General features: G+C 39.6%; 1 long non-coding RNA gene and 1 pseudogene across 1 annotated transcript in view; one reads left to right on the top strand and one right to left on the bottom strand.

Moving 5' to 3' along the window:
- The window catches only part of LOC132365236 (uncharacterized), a 120,488-nt gene that overhangs the window by 71,693 nt on the left and 30,816 nt on the right, over window positions 1-17,979 (top strand). The window lies entirely within an intron of this gene.
- Window positions 9,211-16,810, bottom strand: LOC132365071 (calmodulin-A-like; annotated as a pseudogene).

Genomic DNA, 17,979 nt, shown 5'->3' with positions numbered 1-17,979 from the left:
TGTTAGATGATACAGGTAGAAGCCTGGCTCTGGAGTCAAGACAGAACTGTGTTTGAATATATGCTACTGCAGTTACTAAAGACATGGCCTTGGACAAGGTACTAATCTCTAAGCACTAGTGTTAGTAAACAGTGGTAATGATTATAGCTATCTTACTAAAGTTCTAGTGAGCTGAAATGAGAGAATGTAACACATTCCTTAGCACAGGGCCTGGCACAAAGAGCTCCATAATATTAGCTATTCTTCCTCTTATTATTATTATCATTAGCTAACAAGAATGGGCAAAGGGTGAAATTATTTGAGTGCCACCCTCCTCCATAGTGTTTAGATCATGTCCGGGCAGAGGCCTTATTTGTTAGGTTTCTAAGTTGCTTACCTAATTGGGCTCTATCCCTCTGGCACGACAACACAGCACAACTGAGTGAGCACACAGTCACCTACCCAACTGGGCTACGACCTTCTGATTCCAAGCCCAGCACTCCCTGCAGCCTCAACCTCCTCCAAACCACCCTGCTCAAATTATGGTGGTTCAGACAGGAGAAGCTGCTGTTACTGTCATTTTCCACATCCTCTCAACCCTTAGAGGGCCCAGCTGAGAACTGTCTCGTACCACTTATTCCTGCTCCCATGTCTCACTAGAGTTTAAAGATATTGAATGCAAGAGCTGCACTCCATTCAGCTTCCCAAGCATATCTTAAACTCATCCAATTCTCTCCACATACATGCTGCCACCCCTCTAATTCAACACACCATTAATCTCTTGCCTGGATTGCTGAAATAGCCTCCTACATTGGCTCTTTCCTTCCTCTTTTGCTTCCCTCCCAAGCAGTCTCCATCTTGGCCAGTTTGATATTTTAAAAATGCAGTCCTGAACATGATCCCTCCTTAAAATTTTTCAACACCTTCCAAGGCTCTTGTAATAAAATGCAAAATCAAGAGCCAAGTCTACGTGGGGCAGTATGAATTTGCCTCTGCCTATTTCTCCATCCCCATATCATACTCTTTTCCTCTTCTCTGTGTCACAGCTATACTGGTATATTTCAGATCCTCACATAAGCCAACCTCTTTCCTTTCTCAGGGCCTTTGCACATTCTGTTCCTTTTGCCTGGAATGCTATTCCCTTGGCTCTTAACCTGCTTGGCTGTGATTCCCCCTTTAGGTTTTGGTTCAACTGTTCCTTCTTCAGAGAAGTCTTCAGTCATTCCCACTCCCTAACATAAGTTATATCCTCACCTATTATTCTCTCCAGATTATTTGTATTTTTCTTCCATAGAGCTCAGCATATAACTCTACACTTGCTTGTTGCATATTTCTTTCCCCTTCTATACTGTGATGCTTGTGTGCTTAATCTCCTAGCTCAGGGAAAATCTTAAGCAGGTTCTGTTTAGCTTCACAAGTAAAAGAGCAGGACCTTTCCCTTTCTCATCATCGTAGCACATGGTAGATTGTGAGGGGCCCACCTTCTTTTGGGGGAGGGTGCTTACCGTGTCCTGGTATTTTGCAGTGAGGTGCCTGTCCTCATGGACTAACTTGGGTAAGGAGTGAACTAAGTCCAGGGACAGGAAAGTGTTACTTGAGCTGGGGGTGTTGCTTGGAATATTTGTCAGAATAGGCTAAAATTTCTGTAATGAACTTCAACATTTTAGTGGCTTAACAAGAGAAATTAACTTCAGTTCACATAACACAGATATTTCTGGTCAGAGTGGGACCAGAAACCCAGGGACTCTTCCAAGAAGGGACTTGGGGACCCAGGCTCCTTCCATCTTTTGGCTCTTCCATTTCCTATGGCCTTGTAACCTGTCATTTATACCTGGCAGAACAGGAAAGAGGGAGCATGGGGATTGCATTGGAAGTATTTATGGACAAGATAGGAAATGGTGTATATCACCTCTTCCCACAGACCATTGGTCAGAACGCCCTGCTTCATGATATGACTTCATCTTTTTGCAAGGGAGGCTGGGAAATAGAGCGTAACTGTGTGCCCAGGAAGAAGAGGCGGGCACGGAGTTTGGATGCCTGGGGAAAGGATAGTTGGTATAGACCCAGTGTGGGTGGTGGGTGCTCCCTATGTGTTGGGTAAATGCAGCCTGGTTGCCATCTGATTCCTTGGTGCCTACAAATTCTCCTCACTCTGGCCCTGGGCTGAGATACAGCTTGTGCTCATCCACAGCCCTTTCAGGTCTGGAGCACTCCTTCCTTTCCCCACTGGCCTCTGTGGCAATTCCCTTGCCCTCCATCTCTTTTCCCCCTTTCAGCTCAGATGAATCTTTGCCATCTAGTGAGGTGTCTGTGTGGGTGTGGTCCGTTCATGCTAACATACTGTTTATGCTTAATGTCATTTCTGTTCTCCTAAAGTATAGGAAGTCTCCTTTTTTTCTCTGCTTTCTGCTCATTCCATCTCTCCCCTGAGGCAATGAGCATAGCCTAGCTACTTGATTGGGAGCAGGGAAAGAAAAAGTGAACTATTGGGAGAAATAACATTAGTTCATATTTCAAAAATATTGTCCACGACAAGTTTAAGCTCAATGAAGATAGAGACCTTATCTGTATATTCACCAGAATATCTCCAGAATCTAGCAAATGGACTCAGTAAATATTTAGTGAACAAATAAATGCGTGAATAAGCACACGAGTATTTTAAGAAACACCATTCCTCACAGGTATTCTCTTGCAACCTGATTCTTTCACGCCTTCTCAGGCTTTCCTTCTCAGGGGTGTGAGCAGTGCTCTGACGGCCCTGACGGTGCTCTGCACTCTGCAGGTTTGACATATTGTCGTATACTTTTACACGTATCCCCATAGACACTTGAAGAGAATAATAATCCACGAAAACAGGACAGGGGACAATAATAAAAGGAAGAAGAATAAAAAACACCCAGTGCCTGGCACATAGGAGCCCTATAGATATTTACTGAATGAGAGAAAAGAAGAAATGCCAAGTTTTCCCCATTCAGGGACTGAAACAGGCAATTCATGGACATGCATTGAATTCCAAAATTCTTTCGTTGAAAGTTTATTAAAGAGAGCTATGCTATAGCCTGGTCACAATGTCACTCTTGTCCTTCAGCAATAGACTAGATTTGTTTTTCTAGCTGGTGTCTCCGACTCTCAAGGCCTCTGTGAGTGCTGGGGGAGAGTTAATGCTCATGAGAGGCAGGATCAGGAGGCTCTGAGGTGGTTCCCATGCAACATTGAGAAGGAAAGTGATGTGGCTTCATTTGGATTCTAAATCACTGCTTTATTTGCTAATATTTTTCGTGGGTGCAGAATTCAATGAAAAGCTTTTTTAAAACCTCTCCTCAATCTTTGGTGGCCAACACCTCAGGTTAGTAATCGTGACTCTCATATCAAACCCCTTCTTTCTGGTCTATGTCTATTTCACAGGCTGAAAGACAAAAATACCATACCCAACCTCTCTTGAAGCCAAAGGAGGCATTTGACACAATTCTGGACAGGGAGACGTAAGTTACTTTTTTCTACCGTGAATGGACAAGATGGCAGTAGGTGTAGCTGCCATCTTGTCACCATGAGGGAGAGGTCAAGAGAACCACAGAGACGTTGGCCCTGACACTGTTGAGCCACTGAACCAATGCTAGCAGACACCTATCTTCAGACTTCTCTTATGTGAGGGGAAAAATAAACCCCCTCTTTGTTTAAGGCACAGAAATGACAGATTCACTTTCAGCCCAAAGTATCCCTTACTGACAGCGCTCCTTTCTTTTATTTTCCTTTTTTTCCAGATAAAAGTAAACAAAGCAGCTATATTGAATAAATATAAAAACCTTTCCACAAAATATTAAAATAAGATTTTAAAATATGAAATTGCACAATAGGTGAAACAATTTTGAAAAAGAACAAAGTTGGAGAACTCACACTGCCTGACTTTAAGACTTATTCTAAAACTAAGTTTTTATCAAGTCTTTATAAATCAAGACAGTGTGTTATTGGCAAAATGGACCAATGGAACATGACACATAGTCCAGAAAAGATCGAATTGTAAAATATTCATCACTGTGGAGCATTTCCATACAGAGGAAAAATCCAACAACCTAAATTACCTCTTCTGCTTAGAGCTTCAAGTCAGCTCAATTCCCAGTGACTAAGCCTGAGATAAATTGTGATTGTAATGAATATGATTAAAAGTAAATTCTTTTTTTTACTTCCAAAGTTTTCTTTTTTTATAGTAAAGAAACTTTGTTACCTTAATAACTTGTCATCATTTACCTGAAAAATAATAGCAGGAAATACAAGGAAGTAGCAGAAAAATACAGAAGTGGAAGACTTTTTCTAGTCCATCTTCACGACTATTTAAATCTTGAAGAGTAGTCAGAGAAATCCAAGTGTAAATATGTGATATAAGCCCTATTTTCAAAAAGCTCACTTTTGTTTGTAGTACCTTTTTTTTTAGGGGGGGAGAATGGTCTTTTATTTATTTTATTTTATTTTATTTTTTAAATATCTTTATTGGAGTATAATTGCTTTACAATGTTGTGTTAGTTTCTACTGTACAACAAAGTGAAGCAGCTATACATACATACACATATCTCCTCCCTCTTGCATCTCCCTCCCACCCTCCCTATCCCACCCCTCTAGGTGGTCACAAAGCACTGAGCTGATCTCCCTGTGCTATGTGACTGCTTCCCACTAGCTATCTATTTTACATTTGGTAGTGTATATAAGTCAGTGCCACTCTTTCACTTCGTCCCAGCTTGCCCTTCCCACTCCCCATGTTCTCAAGTCCATTCTCTACATCTGCGTCTTTATTCCTGTCCTGCCCCTAGGTTCTTCAGAACTTTTTTTTTTTTTAATTCCATATATATGTGTTAGCATATGGTATTTGTTTTACTCTTTCAGACTTACTTCACTGTGTGTGACAGATTCTCGGTCCATCCACCTCTCACTACAAATAACGCATTTTCGTTCCTTTTTCTGGCTGAGTAATATTCCATTGTATATATGTGCCACACCTTTATCAATTCATCTGTCAATGGACACTTAGGTTGCTTCCATGTCTTGACTACTGTAAATACAGCTGCAGTGAACATTGTGGTACATGACTCTTTTTGAATTATGGTTTTCTCAGAGTATATGCCCAGTAGGGGGATTGATGGGTCAAATGGTAGTTCTATTTTTAGTTTTTTAAGGAACTGCCATACTATTCTCCATAGTGGCTGTATCAATTTACATCCCACCAACAGTGCAAGAGGGTTCCCTTTCCTCTACACCCTCTCCAGGATTTATTGTTTGTAGATTTTTTGATGATGGCCATTCTGACCGGTGTGAGGTGATACCTTATTGTAGCTTTCATTTGCATTTCTATAATGGTTAGTGATGTCGAGCATCCTTTCATGTGTTTCTTGGCAATCTGTATATCTTCTTTGGAGAAATGTCTGTTTAGGTCTTCTGCCCATTTTTGGATTGGGTTTTTTGTTTTTTTTGATATTGAGCTGCATGAGCTGCTTGTATATTTTGGAGATTAATCCTTTGTCAGTTGCTTCATTTGCAAATATTTTCTCCCATTCTGAGGGTTGTCTTTTCGTTTTGTTTATGGTTTCCTTTACTGTGCAAAAGCTTTTAAGTTTCATTAGGTCCCATTTGTTAATTTTTGGGTTTTTTTCCATTTCTCTAGGAGGTGGGTCAAAAAGGATCTTGCTGTGATTTATGTCATAGAGTGTTCTGTCTATGTTTTCCTCTGAGAGTTTTATAGTGTCTGGCCTTACATTTAGGTCTTTAATCCATTTTGAGTTTATTTTTGTTCATGGTGTAAGGGAGTGTTCTAATTTCATTCTTTTACATGTAGGTATCCAGTTTTCCCAGCACCACTTATTGAAGAGGCTGTCTTTTCTCCATTATGTAGTCTTGCCTCTTTTATCAAAGACAAGGTGACCATATGTGGTCATATGCATGGGTGTATCTCTGGGCTTTCTATCCTGTCCCATTGATCTATATTTCTGTTTTTGTGCCAGTACCATACTGTCTCGATTACTGTAGCTTTGTAGTAGAGGCTGAAGTCAGGGAGCCTGATTTCTCCAGTTCCATTTTTCTTTCTCAAGATTGCTTTGGCTATTCGGGGTCTTTTGTGTTTCCATACAAATTGTGAATTTTTTTGTCCTAGTTCTGTGAAAAATGCCTTAGTTTGATAGGGAATGCACTGAAGCTGTAGATTGCTTTGGGTAGTATAGTCATTTCACAATGTTGATTCTTCCAATCCAAGAACACGGAATATCTCTCCATCTGTTTGTATCATCTTTAATTTCTTTCATCAGTGTCTTATAGTTTTCTGCCTACAGGTCTTTTGTCTCCTTAGGTAGCTTTATTCCTAGGTATTTTATTCATTTTGCTGCAATGGTAACTAGGTGTTTCCTTAATTTCTCTTTCAGATTTTTCATCATTAGTGTATAGGAATGCAAGAGATTTCTGTGCATTAATTTTGTATCCTGCTACTTTACCAAATTCATTGATTAGCTCTAGTAGTTTTCTGGTAGCATCTTTAGGATTCTCTATGTATAGTATCATGTCATCTGCAAACAGTGACAGCTTTACTTCTTTTCTGATTTGGATTCCTTCTATTTCTTTTTCTTCTCCGATTGCTGTGGCTAAAACTTCCAAAACTATCTTGAATAATAGTGGTGAGAGTGGGCAACCTTGTCTTGTTCCTGATCTTAGTGGAAATGGTTTCAGTTTTTCACTTTTGAGGACGATGTTGGCTGTGAGTTTGTCATATATGGCCTTTATTATGTTGAGGAAAGTTCCCTCTATGCCTACTTTCTGGAGGGTTTTTATCATAAATGTGTGTTGAATTTTGTCAAAAGCTTTTTCTGCATCTATTGAGATGATCATATGGTTTTTATCCTTCAGTTTTTTAATATGGTTTATCACAATGATTGATTTGCATATATTGAAGAATCCTTGCATTCCTAGGATAAACCCCACTTGATCATGGTGTATGATACTTTTAATGTGCTGTTGGAGTCTGTTTCCTAGTATTATTTTTTTAAATATCTTTATTTGAGTATAATTGCTTTACAATGGTGTGTTAGTTTCTGCTGTATAACAAAGTGACTCAGCTATATGTATACATATATCCCCATATCTCCTCCCTCTTGTGTCTCCCTCACACCCTCCCTATCCCAGCCCTCTAGTTGGACACAAAGCACCAAGCTGATCTCCCTGTGCTATGCGGCTGCTTCTCAATGGCTATCTTATTTTGCATTTGGTAGTGTATATATGTCCATGCCACTGTCTCACTTCGTCCCATGCTTGCTAGTATTTGTTGAGGAATTTTGCATCTATGTTCATCAGTGATATTGGCCTGTAGTTTTCTTTCTTTGTGACATCTGTGTCTGGTTTTGATATCAGGGTGATGGTGGCCTCGTAGAATGAGTTTGGGACTGTTCCTCATTCTGCTATATTTTGGAAGTGTTTGAGAAGGATAAGTGTTAGCTTTTCTCTAAATGTTTGATAGAATTCGCCTGTGAAGCCATCTGGTCCTGGGCTTTTGTTTATTGCAAGATTTTTAATTACAGTTTCAATTTCAGTGCTTGTGATTGGTCTGTTTATATTTTCTATTTCTTCCTGGCTCAGTCTCGGAAGGTTGTGCATTTCTAAGAATTTGTCCGTTTCTTCCAGGTTGTCCATTTTATTGGCATATAGTTGATCCTCTCATGATCCTTTGTATTTCTGCAGTGTCAGTTGTTACTTCTCCTTTTTCATTTCTAATCTATTGATTTGAGTCTTCTCCCTTTTTGTCTAGATGAGTCTGGCTAATGGTTTGTCAATACTGTTTATCTTCTCAAAGAACCAGCTTTTAGTTTTATTGATCTTAGCTATTGTGTCATTTATTTCTTTGTCATTTATTTCTGATCTGATCTTTATGATTTCTTTCCTTCTGTTAACTTTGGGGTTTTTTTGTGCTTCTTTCTCTAATTGCTTTAGGTGTAAGGTTTATTTGAGATTTTTCATGTTTCTTGAGGTAGGATTGTATTGCTATAAACTTCCCTCTTTGAACTGCTTTTGTTGCATCCCATAGGTTTTGGGTCATCGTGTTTTCATTGTCATTTGTTTCTAGGTATTTTTTGATTTCCTCTTTGATTTCTTCAGTGGTCTCTTGGTTATTTAGTAGTGTATTGTTTAGCCTGCATGTGTTTGTATCTTTTATAGTTTTTTCCCTGTAATCAATATCTAGTCTCATAGCATTGTGGTCAGAAAAGATACCTGATACAATTTCAGTTTTCTTAAATTTAACAAGGCTTGATATGATCTATCCTGGAGAATGCTCCATAAGCACTTAAGAAGAAAGTGTATTCTGTTGTTTTTGGATGGAATGTCCTATAAATATCAATTAAGCCCATCTTGTTTAATATGTCATTTAAAGCTCGTGTTTCCTTATTTATTTTCATTTTGCATGATCTTTCCATTGGTGAAAGTGGGGTGTTAAAGTCCCCTAGTATGATTTTGTTACTGTCGATTTCCCCTTTGATGGCTGTTAGTATTTGCCTTATGTATTGAGGTGCTCCTATGTTGGGTGCATAAATATTTGCAATTGTTATATCTTCTTCTTGGATTGATTCCTTGATCATTATGTAGTGTCCTTCTTTGTCTCTTGTTATAGTCTTTATTTTAAAGTCTATTTTGTCTGATATGAGAATTGTGACTCCAGCTCTCTTTCTTTTTTCTTTTTTTTTTTTAGTTAGGTAAGTTGTAATTTTTTATTGGAAAACAAATATACAACTTGGAGTGGATTTGAGGCAAATTGTGCCATAAGCAGATTTTCTTTAAGTGGCTAAAACAACAAGCAAGTAACAATAAAAGAAATTGCTTCTGGTACAGGACCCGCAGTACAAAAAGATAGTGTATGAGTACCTGGATAAAACACCCATTTTGCAATAGTGCCACTTTTAAGTATATATTGTTGACTGTCGATAGCCCACACAGAGTTACAACTCCACACTTCAAACACCACATGCTGACAGTTCCTAAAGAAAACAACTTAAAAAGAAAGCATAACCCACATGTTCCCTCATTTGATCAACTCCTTCTAAGTTTAGAAGTGCAGAAGGGCTTAGATATATCCAGAGTAAGCCACATGCAGCATGGTACTTGACCAATTTTTCTAAAATAAGGTTTCAGGACAATGACAGTAAGATAAGAGAAGAAAACATGGAGGAATGAAGTCCTAATACATGCATATTAATTTTTTGAAAGTAGGGTGAAACCTTTTACAGATAAGTTACAAACAAAGAAAAGGCAAATAAACAATTTTGTACAAGAAATTTAACACACTCTGTACAATGTCTTCACTTTGTTGTCATCATTTGTACAAACTCTTCATAGTTTACTTGACCATCACCATCAATATCTGCTTCCCTGATCATTTCATCAATCTCTTCATCTGTTAACTTCTCTCCAAGGTTTGTCATCACATGGCAGAGCTCTGCTGCAATAATATAGACATTACCATCCTTATCAGACACACGGAATGCTTCCCTAATTTCTTCTTAACTGTCTGTGTCTTTCATTTTTCTTGCCATCATTGTCAGAAATTCCGGGAAGTCAATTGTGCCATTATCATCAGCATCCACTTCATTAAGCATGCCCTGTAACTCTGCTTCTGTGAGATTCTACCCATGAGACCTCATTACAGTTCCCAATTCCTTTGTTGCTATAGTTCCATAACCATCCTTGTCAAATAGTGAAAAAGCTTCTTTGAATTCTGCAATCTGCTCTTCAGTCAGTCAGCCATGCTGCAAGGGCTACCAGTCTCCGGGACGCGACGACACAAACACTCAGCTCACTCGCTCCACTTGGACTCCAGCTTTCTTTTGATTTCCATTTGCATGGAATATCTTTTTCCATCCCCTAACTTTCAGTCTGTTATGGGTCTCTAGGTCTGAAGTGGGTCTCTTGTACACAGCATATATATGGGTCTTGTTTTTATATCCATTCAGCAAGTCTATGTCTTTTGGTTGGAGCATTTAATCCATTTACATTTAAGGTAATTATCAATATGTAGGTCCCATTACCATTTTCTTAATTGTTTTGGGTTTGTTATTGTAGGTCTTTTCCTTCTCTTGTGTTTCCTGCCTAGAGAATTTGCTTTAGCATTTGTTGTAAAGCTGGTTTGGTGGTGCTGAATTCTCTTACTTTTTGCTTGTCTATAAGGGTTTTAATTTCTCTGTTGAATCTGAATGAGATCCTTGCTGGGTAGAGTAATCTTGGTTGTAGGTTTTTCTCCTTCATCACTTTAAGTATATCCTGCCACTCCCTTCTGGCTTGCAGTGTTTCTGCTGAAAGATCAGCTGTTAATCTTATGGGGATTCCCTTGTGTGTTATTTGTTGTTTTTCCCTTGCTGCTTTTAATATGTTTTCTTTATATTTAGTTTTTGATAGTTTGATTAATATGTGTCTTGGCGTGTTTCTCCTTGGATTTATCGTGTATAGGACTCTCTGCGCTTCCTGGACTTGATTGACTATTTCCTTTCCCATATTAGGGAAGTTTTCAACTATAATCTCTTCAGATATTTTCTCAGTCCCTTTCTTTTTCTCTTCTTGTGGGACCCCTATAATTCAAATGTTGGTGCATTTAATGTCCCAGAGGTCTCTGAGACTGTCCTCAATTCTTTTCATTCTTTTTTCTTTATTCTGCTCTGCGGTAGTTATTTCCACTATTTTATCTTCCAGGTGAGTTATCCGTTCTTCTGCCTCAGTTATTCTGCTATTGATTCCTTCTAGAGAATTTTAAATTTCATTTATTGTGTTGTTCATCGTTTGTTTGCTCTTTAGTTCTTCTAGGTCCTTGTTAAACGTTGCCTGTATTTTCTCCATTCTATTTCCAATATTTTGGATCATTTTTACTATCATTCCTCTGAATTCTTTTTCAGGTAGACTGCCTATTTCCTCTTCATTTGTTTGATCTGGTGGGTTTTTACTTTGCTCCTTCATCTGCTGTGTATTTCTCTGTCTTCTCATTTTGCTTAACTTACTGTGTTTGGGGTCTCCTTTTCACAGGCTGCAGGTTCATTGTTCCTGTTGTTTTTGGTGTCTGCCTCCAGTGGGTAAGGTTGGTTCAGTGGGTTGTTTAGGCTTCCTGGTGGAGGAGACTGGTGCCTGTGTTCTGGTGGGTGAGGCTTGATATTGTCTTTCTGGTGGCAGGACCATGTCCGGTGGTGTGATTTGGGGTCTCTGTGAACTTATTATGATTTTAAGCAGCCTCTCTGCTAATGGGTGGGGTTGTGTTCCTGTCTTGCTAGTTGTTTGGCATAGGGTGTCCAACACTGGAGCTTGCTGGTCATTGAGTGGAGCTGGGTCTTAGCGTTGAGACAGAGATCTCTGGGAGAGCTCTTGCCGACTGATATGTGGGACCAGGAGGTCTCTGGTGGTCCAACGTCCTGATCTTGGCTCTCCCATCTCAGAGGCTCAGGCCTGACACCTGACTGGAGCAACAAGACCCTTCAGCCACACAGTTGATTTTGGAGGCCGAGAAATACCTCTGCAAGTGGAGGTCCAGGAAAGCTGGTGGTGTAGTTCCAGTCCAAGACTCAAGTCAGAAGGCCTGGAGAAACATGCCGCAAGCACTTCCAGGGCAAAGAGGCGGGTCTGTAGTACCTTTTGTTTTCCTTTGTGCTCTGTCTAGTTTCATTTGCTCATAGGTTGCTGTGGGCAGAGGCCTTGCACTGATGCTTCAGACCAGAATTCCTAGTGAGAAATGGTTCTTCCCCAAAGCTTTTTAAAATTTAATTTTAAATTTACATTCGGTATGATTCTCTCTTTTTGGTGTACAGTTGTGTGAGTTTTAAAATTTTTTAATATATCCTTTGTTACAGATGTTTTTAGTTGAAATATAGTTGACATATAATATTGTGTAGTTTCAGGTGTACAGCAAAGTGATTCAGTTATATATATATATATATATATATATATATATATATATATATATATATATATATTACATTATTTTCCATTATTGCATATTAGAAGATATCAAATATTTTTTCTTGTGTTATACAGTAAATCCTTGTTGCTCATCTATTTTATGTATAGTAGTTTGTGTCTGTTAATACCATACTCCTAATTTAGCCCTCCCTCTTCCTTTTCTTCTTTTTTCTTCTTTTTTTTATATATCAGGTTCTTGTTAGTTATCCATTTTATACATATTAGTGTATATATGTCAATCCCAATCTCCCAATTCATCCCACCACCACCAACACCACCCCCTCTACTTTCCCCCTTGGTGTCCATACATTTGTTCTCTACATCTGTGTCTCTATTTCTGCCTTGCAAACTGGCTCATCTGTACCATTTTTCTAGATTCCACATATATGTGTTAATATACGATATTTGTTTTTCTCTTTCTGACTTACTTCACTTTGTATGACTGTCTCTAGGTCCATCTATGTCTGTACAAATGATCCAGTTTTGTTCCTTTTTCTGGCTGAGTAATATTGCATTGTATATATGTGCCACATCTTTTTTATCCATTGATCTGTCGATGGACATTTTGGTTGCTTCCATGTCCTGTCTATTGTAAATAGTGCTGCATGAATATTGGGGTGCATGTGTCTTTTTGAATTATGGTTTTCTCTGGGTATATGCCCAGTAGTGGAATTGCTGGATCATATGGTAGTTCTATTTTTAGTTTTTTAAGGAACCTCCATACTGTTCTGCATAGTGGCTGTATAATTTACATTCCCACCAACAGTGCAGGAGGGTTCGCTTTTCTCCACACCCTTTCCAGCATTTGCTGTTTGTAGATTAAGAGTAAACTCTGCACTAGCCTTTTCTTGGCTAGGCTACACGTCTCCAATTTGAGGTTTTCTTGCTATCCCCCTCTGATCTCCCTGGAGTTTTTGAAAAACTCCTTAGCCCCTCAGGCGAGCCAGTCCTGGCACTGTCCAGTGTCAGCACCAGCTATACCACCTCTAGTCTGGAGCAGGTGCCAGGATGGTTCTTTCTCATGCTCCCACCCCCCTTTTCTTGCCTTTACTAATTTTCTCCCCAGACACATCATCCATCCCCCTCCATCAGGGTGTCTTTGGCTCTGTTTCCTTCTTTTTCATTCCTTCCCCTAGACCGTGATACAGATCATGTCATCCCCTTGATTAACCCTCCAACAAATTCTGCTTTCATGGGGTGCATTCCTTCAACACATCAGAGACCTCAGGCATCATTGGTCATTGGTCATCCATCAGGAGTGCTCCACCCACATCTTGGCATAACCAAACCTGTCTGGACATTAAGGTCCCCACCACATATTTTCTTCTTAAGCAGGTCTTCCTGACCACTCTACCTCCCCACTCTGCATCACTTCACCTATTCAAATTTTTTTCTTCAAAGCTTTATTAGTCTCTGATTATCTTGTTCATTATTTTGTTTTCTTTATTATTTGCCATCTCCCCTCACCTAAGTCTCCATGAGAGCAAGGGCCTTATCTACTAAAAGATGACATTTGTCTTTGGTTTCTAAGAAAATGAATTAACCTTCAGAGAAAGGTTCAGGTAATGTGTCCCTGTTTCCTCAGAACAGTCCAGGTTATTTCCATGTCATTATTAATAGCACTCCCTTTCATTCTCAAAAGTGCCAGTGGGATGGTGAGAATACCTTTCTCTGGTCTCTTGTCATTGGTGCTAAGCACTAAGAATTATCTTTTTGCGGTTTTTTTTTTTTTATTCAAGTACAGTTGCTTTACAATGTTAGTTTCAGGTGGACAGCAAAGTGATTCAAATTCATATATGTATATATAAATATATATATATTCTTTTCCCTTATAGGTTATTACAAAATATTGAGTATAGTTCCCTGTGCTATACAGTAGGTCCTTGTTGCTTATCTATTTTATGTATAACAGTGTGCTTATGTTAATCCCAAACTCCTAATTTTTCCCTCCCCCCCTTTCCCCTTTAGTAACCATAAGTTTGTTATGTCTGTGAGTCTATTTCTGTTTTGTATATAAGTTCATTTGTATCTTTTTTTTTTTTCTTAGATTCCACATGTAAGTGATACCATATGATATTTGTCTTTCTCTGTCTGGCTTACTTCACTTAGTATGATAATCTCTATGTCCATTCATGTTGCTGAAAATGGCATTATTTCATTCTTTTTTATGGCAGAGTAATAGTCCATTGTATAAATATACTACATCTTTTTTATCTATTCATCTGTCGATGGACATTTAGGTTGTTTCCATGTCTTGGCTATTGTAAATAGTGCTGCAGTGAACATTGGGGTGCATCTATCTTTTTGGATATATGCCCAGGAGTGGGATTGCTTGGTCATATGGTAGCTTTATTTTTAGTTTTTTAAAGAACCTTCATACTGTTCTCCATAGTGGCTGCACCAATTTACATTCCCACCAACAGTGCAGGAGGGTTCCCTTTCTCCACACCCTCCCCAGCATTTCCTGTTTGTAAAATTTTTGATGATGGCCATTCTGACCTGTGTGAGGAATTATCTTTTTGTGATCAGCACTCTTTGTAACCAAACTTCCCTGACACAAGGAAGGCCTCAGCCTCAATGTAAATTTGATTTGAAGCAGGGAATGGATGTGGGGTAAACATACAAACTGTAAATGTCAGCTCCCTCAGTTGACATAAAATTATTTCTCTGCTATAAAAGTACATTTGACTATTTTTAATAATTTCAGAGTATCCTGGCATATGGATGCCTGCTAATTTATCTAACTAATCCCTTATTAATGAATATTTCAATTCTTTTCAGTTTTTTCTTTGTTAACAATGTTGTGACAATGAACATTCATATATATTTGTTTTTGTATACTGGTGAAAAATTTCATCAGGTTAAATTTCTACATGTGAAATTGCTGGATCAAGAGGTCCGCACGTTTACAAAGCTGATGGTTATTGTCTAAGGCCATTTGAAACAGGAAATTAATATAATGATCACCTTCCACTAAAGCAAACATGTGTTTCAGTTTCCATTTGGGGGTAATACACTTATATTTTACACATACATACAAATCTGCCCTCTATGAGGAAAAATTTTTAGATATTCAAACTATATAATTATCTTTTGCATTCCCAGCTTTCACTTTAATGATCTCTAATGCATGCATATGGAGTGAATTCATGGATCGTTAGCAGTGATACGCCTTTTGTGTTTATTTTAGACTATGTAATGGTCACAGATGGATCCCTAATTTACCCGTTTCTCCCTTTTTTTAGACAAGAGTCCCAATGTCTACAAACTTAAGGGTATAGTTATATGCTAAACTCTGAAATAAAGTCAGTCTTTGTGACTTTAGTGTGGGTACACTAAAACCACATCATATTAGAGCTGTAAGGGATCTTATAGTTCTGTAACTGGAGTGCCCCAATTCATAGTTTGGGATGCAAATAAGGCACCACTCAGGTGGGGGCCCAAAGTTGAATGTGGGAGCTCTCGCATGCCCAGTGAACAGGAAACACAGCGACCTTTGCTGAGAGCCCCTTCCTCTAATAGGCCAGGGCTGTCCTGGTCATTTCTGTTTCAACTTCTGGAGTCCCAACTGAGACTGGGGACTCTGCCGTTCCACAGAGGTTGGTGGCTCTAGGAGAAGCCGCTAGTGTAGCTTGCTTGGGCCACTGCTCTTCTTTAAGCGGCCAAAGAGGAGGTCCCAGCCCTCAGGAGTAAGTTCAGCCAGTGGTGGGCTTCAGGCAAACTTGGCTTGGACTCCCATCATTATAGCTCCACACTCACATGGCCACTTCCCCAGAACTCAAACCTGCTCCCTGATCCTGGGTTGGGTCTGGTCCCAGTGTGCACTACACTTTTGAACTCCTAAGTCGGTGCAGAAGCTGGGCTGGTGGTACTATCTTTTCTCCTTGGTGGTGAGTTTACCTAGAGTCGTGGCCCTTCTCTGACTCTAGGAATAGCTCAGGGCAATCCCCAGTTCACCCTGACTAGTTTTAATTTTTGAGAAAAAGTGTAAGCATCTTGATCCCCTCCTGCCCTCATCCCCTAGGAGTGTCTTGGGCTCCAAATACAAATTTGGTTACTCCCTGACAGTGGTTTTCATTCTCCACATATCAGTATTTTTTCTCTCTCTTTCTCAGATATTAAATTCCATTTTACCCATCTGTCCTACTGGAGATCACTTAAGTCTAGTCCCCTCATTTTAAAAGTGAGGAAATTGAGGCACAGAGAGAAGAGAAGTTACTTACCCATGTCACACACCTGGTCACGATAGACCAGAGACAAGAATTCTTGCCTTCTAAATCATAATTCAGAGCTCTGCTGTTTCCACTAAGATGTTTCTGTTTTGTGGGTTTTCTCAGATGAAGTTTGAAATGCTAGCCATTTTCTTTCTACATTCTTGGCCACATTCCAAGCTGCCCAGCTGAAAAATGGTCAGACATGCTGGGTACGTTTTTATTTACCTAGTAGTGATTTCCAGAGTCAAAACCAAACCGCTCATTAAAATCAGCTGCTGTTTCAGAAAACTCACATAATTGTACCCCTTCATTAGGACGGAATAATCAAGAGCTAGCCCTGAGCACATTCATTGTCCTAGAATGTGCTTTGATGCTTCTCTGTGACCCAATGAATCTAGAAAAATCTTTATGCTGCAGCACAGCATTTGGTGCATGTTTCCCTTTCCATAGCTCCTCTTGACTCTCCTTTGGGTCAAATATTTTCAAGGAGTTTCTGATTCTGTTTCATCCTAAACATTTGTCACTTGATGGACAGCTGAAGGAAGCAACTGGAAAGTGGTTTGGAGAGGTAATAAATCCGTGTGCAAAGCAGCTTCAAGTTTTGGTTGTTGACCCCGAGGGCTGGATTCCTTACCTGTGGCATGGAGTCCTGGGTGTTCACCCATTCCTCAGGCTGACTGCTGGCTTTGGTTGGGACGTACAGACAGGTTATGGGTGGGGGAAGGGAAGGGTAGGAGTGTTCACATTTAGAGGTCCTTCTCCTCAGGAATTCTATTTCACAAAGCCGAGAGTTTTGCTGAGTATTGGCAGAGTACGTGGAGTTGACCTGCCTAACATTGGGTCAGACTGCCAGGCAGCATTAGTCAGAACACCATTCTACAAAGACGGCCTCCAGAACTTTCTGAAAAACACCTTTGAAAGAATCATGTTTCCATCTTGATTTATCTTTATGCGTTAAAATGCAGTGAAGACTTAACTGTCTATGTCTGCGACCATAAATTTTACTAAAATGTCACAGTTCCACTCTGTCATCCACGTTGGCTCATATCTCTAGGAGAGAAGTTCTCAGCCCTGGTAGCACATTGAATCAGCTGGCGGACTTTTAGAAATTTCCAATGCCCTGGCCACTACTCAGAGGAATTAAATCAGACCCTCTTGGGGTGGGACCTAGGTATCAGTACTTTTAAAAACCCTCTGGTGATTCTGCTGTGTAGTTTAGGTTGAGAACCACTGCCTAAAAATTGCTCCCTGCAGGCAATAATTTGCCTAAAGTCCAAACTCTAAGCTTTGTGAAGGCAGAAACTGGCTTGTTTACTCTCACTCATCCCCGACAACTCTAATACCTCCTGGCCTATAGTTGCTACTTAATAAATATTTACTAATTGAATGAATACATGTTTATTTTGAACTTCATAAAGATGTATATAAAGAAATGCTCTTCCTTTTGCCTGGGGATAATGTTATGCATCTGTAGTCATGGCACTAGATCAGGGTTAGAGGCTTCTAGTTACCCTGAATTCTTAAATTACAGGATCCTGGAAGGTTTGTGGCCCTCAAGGAGAGGCCTGGCTGGCCAGAGCAGTGGGGACTTTTAGGGGGGATCAGCACAGTGGCTATTTACCAACTGGAATGAAAGCATTTTGCTATTTTAACCATAGGTCTTTCTGTACTCATGTATAAGCAGGCCACAGTGGTTTGGGCTTTTCCTTCTACTGTTGCCAGAGATTTCTAGTCTCAAAGGCTATGTATGATCTGGTGTTGTCCTCTCTCTGACTTCACTTTCTATCATTCCCCAGTCCCTCTCCCTGCACTCCAACCACACCGGCCTTCTCTG

The sequence above is a fragment of the Balaenoptera ricei genome, chromosome 4 (genome assembly GCF_028023285.1).
Source record: "Balaenoptera ricei isolate mBalRic1 chromosome 4, mBalRic1.hap2, whole genome shotgun sequence".
Lineage (NCBI taxonomy): Eukaryota > Metazoa > Chordata > Mammalia > Artiodactyla > Balaenopteridae > Balaenoptera > Balaenoptera ricei.
Note: the sequence above shows the minus strand (reverse complement) of the source record. Positions and strands in the feature narration are given on the sequence as shown.